At 38.3% G+C, this 9,968-nt stretch overlaps 1 non-coding gene across 1 annotated transcript; it reads right to left on the bottom strand.

Moving 5' to 3' along the window:
• Positions 1–254: 254 nt before the first annotated feature.
• Positions 255–358, bottom strand: LOC131411631 (U6 spliceosomal RNA). The gene has a single exon (XR_009221615.1). It is a non-coding gene; the product is annotated as a U6 spliceosomal RNA (small nuclear RNA).
• Positions 359–9,968: the final 9,610 nt, after the last annotated feature.

Genomic DNA, 9,968 nt, shown 5'->3' with positions numbered 1-9,968 from the left:
GGATCATATAGTAAGAGTATGTTTAGTTTTGTAAGAGATCAACAAATGGTCTTCCAAGGTGGTTGTAGCGTGTTGTGTTCCCACCAGCGATGACTGTTGGATTTTCTCTGTTGCTCCACGTCCTCTCCAGCATTGGATGTCGACCGTATTTTGGATTTTAGTAATTCTAATGTGTGTGTAGTCGCGTCTCGTTGTTGTAATTTGCAGTTCCCTAACAACATATGATGTTGAACATCTTTTCATATGGTTATTTGAAAATGAAGAAATGTGTCACAAATTACATGTCATTCTTGCACAGAAGACACGCTAATCTTGTCTGCATCATTCCTATTTTAGTAATGTGCTTCTGAAGTAAACTCTGTCCTTTATTTTGATCCCCAAGTTAAAGGATGTAACGGTTAAAACAAACAGCATGTGATCATGAGACGAATTGGAGTGTGCCATTGATGGAGGAATCATATCTATTTCTGTAAAACAGAAATGAGATCAGACCTGTGAATGAAGAAAACAGAGCAAGAGGCGTCTGGGAGTACAGACGAGAAAAACAGCAGAAGGGAGAGGCACTTTCAGACAGAGCCCCCCAGGTTCAGTGTGTGCAGACAGAAACAGGGCAGATTGTCAGAAGAAAGGAAAAAAGAGGGAGGGGGCAGAGGAGGTAGTGGAACTTGGCTTTAGAAACGCTTAGCAAGCTTTCTCCCAATATTGCAGTCGTCCACCTTTTCCTCCAGCCTCGAGCCTGTTCACACAGAGTTAAGGAAATTCAGTTTTAAAATGTGGAGAAACAGTGTGACTCCACACTTAGAAAAAATAATCAAATTGTTTAGGGAAGGAATATTATTTTAAACTCATAACTGATGACCTGTATTTTAAGATGTGTGGGATTCCATACCGTGTACTTTGGGCACCAGGAATAAAAAATGGAACAAAACTAACTTCCTGTCCCAACGGAAGTTATGTTCTAGTGGCTGGAGGCAAACAATAAAAGATAAACAAACAAAAACATAGCCTATGAAGTGTAGAGCAGACTAAGCTGGGAAGGTGACGCCGACGTGGCTCACTATCTTATACAGATTTGCTGGGGGAGACTTTTCTTTTCCCATCATATTTGGGAAGAGTCCTGAGGCAGAGGATGGATTTGGCCCCCTGAGGAAAAGATACTTTGGACAAGGAAACAGCCCAGGTGTGCACAGGCCCGGGGTGGGGCTTCCTCAGTGTCTTCAGGAACAGTGAGGAGGGTCCTGTGAACGGATAATGGTAAAGGAGGCTTGTATTTTGAGCTAAATGGGCAATAAGACGAGTAATAGAAGTTGAGGTGAAAAATAAGAGAGAAAATCATAGAAGGCTGTAGAGGGTTTTGAGATAAATTTTTCCTAAGAGTGAGATAAGAAAATGCAATCAGCCAGCTTGTCCTAACTGGCATTTGCAGCAAATCCACCCAAAGAGCAGAATGCATTTCTATCCACATGCACATAAACAGAGACTGACTGTATTTTGGACAATAAAATAAGTATCACTAATTTTAAAAGCATTTAAATGAGTGAATACGAAAATGTAACCTATAAGAATACGTGCAATGTCACTGAAATGATACTAGGGGGAATTTATAGCACAAAAAGCTTACAATAGATCCAGAGTCTCAAATCAATTACTCAGCTTTCACCTGAAGAAATTAGAAACAGAAGAGCAAATTAACCTATGGTAAGCAGAAGAAATTAAACAATAAAAATCAAAGTGCATATCAGTGAAATAGAAACCCAACAAATGATAAAGAAAATTGAAACCAAAAACCGATTCTTTGAAAAAAATCAATAAAGTTGAAAAACCTCTAGTCCAATGAATAAGGAAAACAGAGAGAAAATACAATTACCAAATCAGGGTGGGAGAGGTGATACCACTACAGATTCTTTGATTCTGCAGTTATCGAAAGGAAAGCAAGGAATTACTAACAACTTTTGCCTGTAAATTTGACAACTTATATGAAATGGGCAAATTGCTTATACGCACAACAAGAACGACCAAAGTCCAAGCAGGAAGAAATTTGCAACCTGAATAGCTCTGCGTCTATCACAGAAATTGAAACTGAAGACAAACCGTTCCCTGGCCCAGAGTTCTACTGGTGAATTCTACAAGATGTTTACTGAGGAAATAACATCAATTCTATACAAAGTCTTCCAGAAAATGTAAGAGAAGTGAATACGTCGCAACTCCTTCCACGAGCATGACCCCAAACAAAATCAAAGCCATTATAAGAAAAGTAAGCTGCAGATCAATATCCCCCAAGAACATAAACAAAACACTGTAAAATACAGCCTAATGATGTATAGATGGAATAAGACACCATGTCCTCCTAAGGTTTGTCCTAGAAATTTGAGATTAATTTAACATTGATCTGGAATCAACGACTCCTCAGAAGCATTGGGCACATCTGAAGCCCAGACTGTGGATTCTAACACCTCCTCTGATAAGAAGAACCAGGGCTCCGTGGATAAAGCTGATTCCAGGACCAGGGCAGGAAACATACAAGATGAGCCTGGGGCATCTTATAGTGCCAGAAATTAAGGAAGTACAAAAAAAATAATGACTCACCATGAAGGGGGTGTGTCAAAGGGACATAGGAACCAACTGAAAGAGGTTCTAATGCCCAGAGCTAGAACAGTTTGAGCAAGAAAATAAATTAGTATTGGATTATAATGCAAAGGTAAAATAAATATTCATATATAAATATAATTCTATATAATATAAATATTTGAATAAACAAATGATGAAGGATAAACAAATCCCATGCAAAATAATTCCCAACAGTTTATGTAGATACTCTGTTCTCAAGGAGATGTGCTGAATGTACATGAAGACTTCCTTCCAAAGAGTACAGGATGGGCAGGGGGTGTACAGAATAGTTCATAGTGGAGAAAACTGACGAGACTATCTCAGCCAGATGATCCAGGTCAACAGCATCAGCAATAAGTCATGTTGACAGCATGTACCCTCAAGGTGATGTGTGAAAGCAGCACTTTACCTCTGTGGTCCTCTTGCAAAAACCCCCTGCAAAAAAATGCTGGTTGATTAATTGTACTAAGTGTACACCACTAGTGTAAGATGTTAATAATGGGGAAACTGGGTGTAGGGCATATGGGATCTCTGTACTATCTTTGCAATTTTTCTGTAATGCTAAAACTATTCTAAAATAAAAAATCTATTTAAAAAATGCATCAATACAATTCATCATATTAACAAATGCAGAAAGAAAAAAAATAACAATCATCTCAATAGATGCAGAAAAAACATTTGGCAAAATCCAATATCCATTATTGACAAAACAGTCTGCAAAGTAGGAATTGGAGATATCTTCCTCAATCGGATACACTGCATTTACAAAAATAAAACATTAAAAAACTAACAATAATAATTAATGGTGAAAAACCAAATATGCCCTCCTGAGACCAGGGACAAGACAAGCGTGTCAGCTCTCACCACTTATTCAATCTTGTAGTAAAGGTTTGAACCAGTGCATTAAGACAAGAAAAGAAATCAAGACAAACATTCAGAATGGAAAAGAAAAAGTGAAATCTTTTTTATTCACAGACAAAAAATTATGTGTTTCAAAAACCTGAAGAGTTAAACTCATAGAAACAGACAGTAGAAAAGTGGTTGCCAGGGGCTGGGGTAAATAGGGAGAGGTTGGTAAAAGGATACAGACTTTCTGTTATAAGATGAATAAGGTCTGAGGATCTAATGTGTAACTTGGTGACTGTTGATAACACCATATTATATAATTGAAATTTGCTAAGACAGTAGAATGTAAGTGTTCTCACCAAAAACAAAAAAAGATAAACATGTGCATTGATGAATGTGTGAATTAACTAGACGGGGGGAATAACAGAAAACGAAGGAATCATAGTGGCAATTCAGACGCAAGAGCAAATATTTGACATCGTTTGTTTGAACTATCCTTTAAATTAGAGGCACCATCCATGATACAAAATGTCAGAAACCAAAGTAGAAGAATGATAATAAGACAGAAAACATTGAAATTAATATAATTACATCAGTATTATGATTTTGGCATTATATGGCTAAATGGAATATCAGGAAATGATACATTTCACCATTTAAAATATATATTTCTCAAAAGCATGGTAGAAAAGAAAAGTTGACAGAGCTGTGGAAATGGAAATATAATTAATGTTGAAGACTTCAAAACTAACCATAATAATATAGTAATAACTAGGCAACGAATTTATAAAGAAATTACACGGATGAATAATAGAATAACTGTAGAGAATGAATAATAGATTAAATAAATAAATAATAGAATAAATAGAAATATAAACACATAAAGAACACAAAGAAAATCAAATAATAGGTCCAATAGAACATACTTCACTTTCAAGGGCACGTGTATCAATTACTAAACACGACTGCATCCAGTAAATATAAAAAGGCAAAGATGTATTCCAAGTTCTCACATTGTACTGAGAAATAGAAATAGAAGTAGCAAAAGTCAGGAACTTCATATGGAAAATATCCGGATCTATTTTTTACCAAATATAAACTGAGACCTACAATATGCTCTGAACTTTAATATTTAAGTGATAGAGAGATGGGTATGGTCGACATGGAAAACATACAAAAACAGTATGAGGCAGTGAACAAATGAGAAAGCTGGGACTAGAAGGATCATCAGACGCCACACATGGAGCTCTGGGCGTCCAGCTCCTGAATGGAACGGTGGCCTATGGTGCATCTATTTAAAATGCTATATCGACACACGATAAATACTGTAAGGATCTGGTCGTGTGGTGTAAAATAAGACCTGCTTAAGGGACTTGTAAATCACAGATATGGAGCGAGCACCTCAAAAGTATCGTATTTATATGTCCATCCCTTTTCTCATATCACAAACCTTCTGCCTCCAAGTCAACCCCAACTCCTCTATGTCTTGCACACTGGATATCTAATAAACAAATTATGACATTTTCTTTCAGAATAAACACTGAAAGTGAGCAGTTCTCACCATTCCATCACCAGCCTCATGGTCCAGGTCGCCATCTTTTCTCACCAGCTCCCAGATCCCCTCTCCTGCAGCGTTTCCTCCCACAGTCTGTGGTCCCCCCATGTGTAGAGTGCCATGTTTTATGACAAGGCCAGACTGCACTGCTTACCCTCTCCCATCCACCTTCTCACTCGGAGTAAAACCTACGGTTTGACCATGGCCTATGAAGCCCAATAATACACATGGGGCTCACTGTCTCACTCAATTCTAGTCTTTGCTCAACTGTTACTTTGAAAGGCCACCCCTGATTTGCTCTATTTTCTTCATAGCACTCAAGATTATATTAATCTTATGTATTTGTTAATTAAGTCCTTGTTTCTCCCTAGAACATAAACCTCTCATGTTCAAGGTCTTGGTTGTTGTTTTTGTCCACCGGGGAATCCCTCAGGCCTAGAATAGTACTTGGTTCTCAATAAATATCTGCTGAATGAGAAAACTAAAGGGATGAATCCAAAACTTAGTAGATTTTTTTGTCTTCTGTTGTTATATGGTAAATAAAAAGAAAAACATAATGAAAGCTCTGTTCAAAAGGTTTTGAAATATAGCAAATTAATAATCAAAACTAAACCCTAGGGAGGGAAACACATGATAATAAAAATATCTTTGATAAACAAATCTTTTTTATTTAACAGTGTTATGTATTTATTTTGAGTAGCTAATGCATGTACATGGTAAAGTAATCCATACTTTAGACACAGCACAAAGACCACAGGCCTTGGCTGTGGTGAGGACTTCACAACGTACGCACATATCAAACCACGACACTGGGTACCCTAACCATATATGGATTTTCACTGTCAATTATACTCCATAAAGCTGAGGAGGGCAGAGGCACGGGGAGCCAGGCTGCATGAAAGACTGGGGGGCAGAAACCGAATTAAATATTCATATTCAGTGAGAGTGGAGGAAGCTGTTTTCTCTGTTAACTTCTGCATGTGGCAGAAAATGGTGACCACACAGCTTCCAGTTGTCATGACGTCACTATAAGTGAGCAGTAGATACTGCCCAGCATCTTTGAGTCACGGACGTAAACACTTGGGAAAGGCGGCGACGAGGTGGCTGAATTGACTGTCCCCTCCTTCTCCTATCAAGAACAGCTGGGAGGAGAGAGATTTGGTGAATACTCAGCTGCTGCACCTCAAGGTGAAGTGGGGAAGACAGAGAAGAAGAGACGTCTGGTCAGATGCTATGAAAGCCCAGTCACACTCAACAGCTCCATTGAATAAAACTTATTTTCGGGCCAAACTTAAGCTTTTTCTGTATTTGTAAACTATGGGTTGTGCATGTCTAAGTTTAAAAAAATACATTTTTGGGGTCTGGTTCTGTGGCCAAGTGGTTAAAGTTCTGTGCACTCCTGTTCAGTGGCCCAGGTTCATGCATTTGGATCCCTGGCGCAGACCTACACCGCTCGTCAGCCATGCTGTGGTGGTGTCCCACATACAAAATAGAGGAGGACTGGCAAAGATATTAGCTCAGGGCTAATCTTCCTTAGCAAAAAAAAAAAAAAAAAAAAATTTAAGGTTATTAAATCCCCTGTAGTTATATTAAGATTATTTATACTTAAGATCATGTACTATCATAAAAACTCACATGGGGCCGGGTGCAGGGAGCCCTGCCGTGCTGGTGTACGCATGTCTCCAGGTGAGAAGAGACAAATTCTCTACCGAAACTCCACCCTTACCCAGCAGCATAGATAAACCAGGAACACACATTATGATTATTCACTTTAGACATTTTCTTTTTAAAAAGTAGTAATCGTAATATTAAATTAATCATGTAAAATGGAAACATAGTCTTTTGGATGAGTAAAACATTAATATTTGGTCATCTAAAGCTGAAATGGAACCAGATACTTTTTACTTTGCTTATTGATCATTTAGATGGAACCACAAACCCTAAACTATTTGCTCTTGTATTTTCTATCACAAAAAAACAAAATTGGTGAAGATATCTTAGGTTAATTAACTAATATAGTTCAGATTTCAGTTTTTAAAGTACATTTTATTCCTTTAACAGAATTGTTACGGTACTTTATATTTATTCTATTGACTATAAACACAGTCGTGTTTGTCTCAGAAGTGGAGGGAGCCTTGTCTGGAAGCGGGAAGGAAATCACCAAGGTCCCAGCAACCAGAGGTCAACGCTCAACGTTTTGGCAGATGATGGCGATTTCTAGAAAAAAGGTTTAAAATATACATTTAAAAATGAATTTATATTTTAAAATATAAACAACTTTTATTGTGTTATAAAACTGTGATTTCACAGGGAAGAATTGAAGGTACTAATTAGAAATGACCAATTGCAGGGAATAGCAGCCAAGGGGAAGGCCAGGAGGCATTAAAAATGTCTGTGAGAGGGTAATCTGTCCCTGTGGTCTGTGAGCTGCGATTTTAGATTACAGGGATCAGATAAAAAAGAAGGAGAGAGATACAGAAAAGACAGAGATATGGAGAGAGACAGACGGAGATTGAAGGGTGTAGCAGGTTGAACACTGGTCCCCAAAGAGACACGCCCAAGTCTTGACACTCAGAACCTGTGAATTCCACCTTATGTGGAAAAAGGCTCTTTGCAGTTATAACTGAATTAAAGATCTCAAACTGAGATCATCCTGGATTTTCAGGGTTGGCCCTAAGTCCAGTGACAAGTGTCCTTACGAGAGAGGGATGGAAGAAATACTCATAAGGAGAAGAGAAAACACGTGAACACGGAGACAGATTGGAGTATTGTAGCCACAAACCAAGGAACCCCTGAAGCCACAAGAGGGGGAAGCGCATGGACAGATTTTCCCCCAGAGCCTTCAGGGAGCATAGACCTGCTGACACCTTGATTTCACACTTCTAGTCTCTGGAAGCATGAGAAAATAAATTTCTGTTGTTTTAAGCCACCAAATTTGTCATCATTTGTTACAGCAGCTCTACGACACTAAACAGAGGGAATTAGCATTAATTTTTTATACACTGAGATAATTGCTTTCATACCTGGCATTGTGAGCATCTTTCTCTTTGCCCAAACCAATTCAAATGTACTTGGCAACATTATAAGTGCTTCAGTGAGGTGTGTATTTTCATCTGTCCTCTGCTTTGAGATAAAAAAAGAGGCAGTCCAAGGCCTGGATGTTTGGATGGGGAGAGAATAGAGATGGAATCCATGGAAACAAGACGATGGTCTCTAGCTGGCCCTGTCAGAGGACCCCAGTGGAGAGAGACTGAAGTCAGAAGCTCAGGGTTGTGTCAAGTAAGGGTTCAAGTATTCCTTGAAGGGTCCTTAGTGACAAAGCACAACACACAGTGTGGAGATTTGCATTCTTTCCACCTACCGAGCTCTGGCGCCATTGTGAAGTCTGGATCTTCACTTATGGTGCCTGGCTCAGGTGGAGCAGGTCACTGGCAGGAATCGTGAGTCCCAGTGGAAATGGGGGACAATTACTCTAGAAATGGTGTAATGACACTCCCAGCAGGATCAGACTTGTTCATAAACACACAAGAATAGCCGCTGAGATCTCAGAAGCACTTGCAAATAGGTTTATAGAGGAGAGCAGGCAAAAGGTAATTAAAAAGATCAAAATTTGATTGGCTGTTATGACAGTATCCAAACCCTCAAAGGCCTGGGGAATTGCAATTACAATTATCATATTTAATTCTTCTGTCATCTCTTCTGGGAGATATGTGAACATGGCCAACCAGTCTATGAGTACCAATTGCAAATTGTTGAGAAAATAATTAGATGTGGTTAAAATTTCTCCAAAGTTGATGAAAACACTAAACCCACATATCTGAGATGCTTAACAAACCTTAAACACAAGAAACGTGAATATAATTACACCAAACACAAGATAAGCAAATTTCTCAAAAGCACTGAAAAAGAGAAAAATTTTAAACCAGCAAGAGAAGAAAGACATATCACATAAGAAAAAAGGAGATTTCTTGTTGGAAACGATGCAGCAAGAAGACAGAGGCAGAACATCTTTAAATTACTAAAAGACAAACAACAGCAAAACTACAACTCTATATCAGTGAAATATCTCTTAAAAATAAAGGAGAGGGCCGGCCCAGTGGCTTAGCGGTTAAGGGCGCACGCTCAGATACTGGCGGCCCGGGGTTCTGATCCCGGGCGCCCACCGACGCACCGCTTCTCCGGCCATGCTGCGGCGGCGTCCCACATACAGCAACTAGAAGGATGTGCAACTATGACGTACAACTATCTACTGGGGCTTTGGGGGAAAAAAAAGAGGAGGAGGATTGGCAATAGATGTTAGCTCAGAGCCGGTCTTCCTCAGCAAAAAGAGGAGGATTAGCATGGATGTTAGCTCAGGGCTGATCTTCCTCACACACAAAAACAAATAAATTAAAAAAAATAAATAAAGGAATAAGGAAGATTTATTTTCTACCAGAAATAGCAAAGGAGTTCTTTAGTAATAAAGAAAATGATTCTAGATGGAAATATGAATCTTCACCAAAGAATGTAGACCACCAGAAATGGCAACTACATGAGTAAACAAGTACTTTTCTTTTCTAATTATTTAAATCTCTTTTTAAAATGTTGTATTTTAAGCAGAAATAAAAACAATGTGGTCTGAGGTATATAGACTATGCAAAAGTAAAATATATGAAAACCATAGCACAAAGGCTGAGGAGAAGAAATGGAAGCACAATATTTCCAGATTCTTATAATACGCAAGACACGGCATAACATCACTTGAAGGCAGACTGTGAAAAACTAAAGATGCACATTATAAAACCCAAAGCAACTATTAAATGACAAAACAATTATTGTTATAACCCAACAATGGACAAAAACTGGAAAAATAAAATATACTCTGTTAACCAGAAAAAAGTGAGAAAAAAGAGGAAAAATGAAACAAAGAAAACTGGGACAACTAGAAAAATAGCAAAATTACTTTCTTAACCATGTTAAT

Source organism: Diceros bicornis, chromosome 11 (assembly GCF_020826845.1).
Source record: "Diceros bicornis minor isolate mBicDic1 chromosome 11, mDicBic1.mat.cur, whole genome shotgun sequence".
Classification (NCBI taxonomy): domain Eukaryota; kingdom Metazoa; phylum Chordata; class Mammalia; order Perissodactyla; family Rhinocerotidae; genus Diceros; species Diceros bicornis.
Note: the sequence above shows the minus strand (reverse complement) of the source record. Positions and strands in the feature narration are given on the sequence as shown.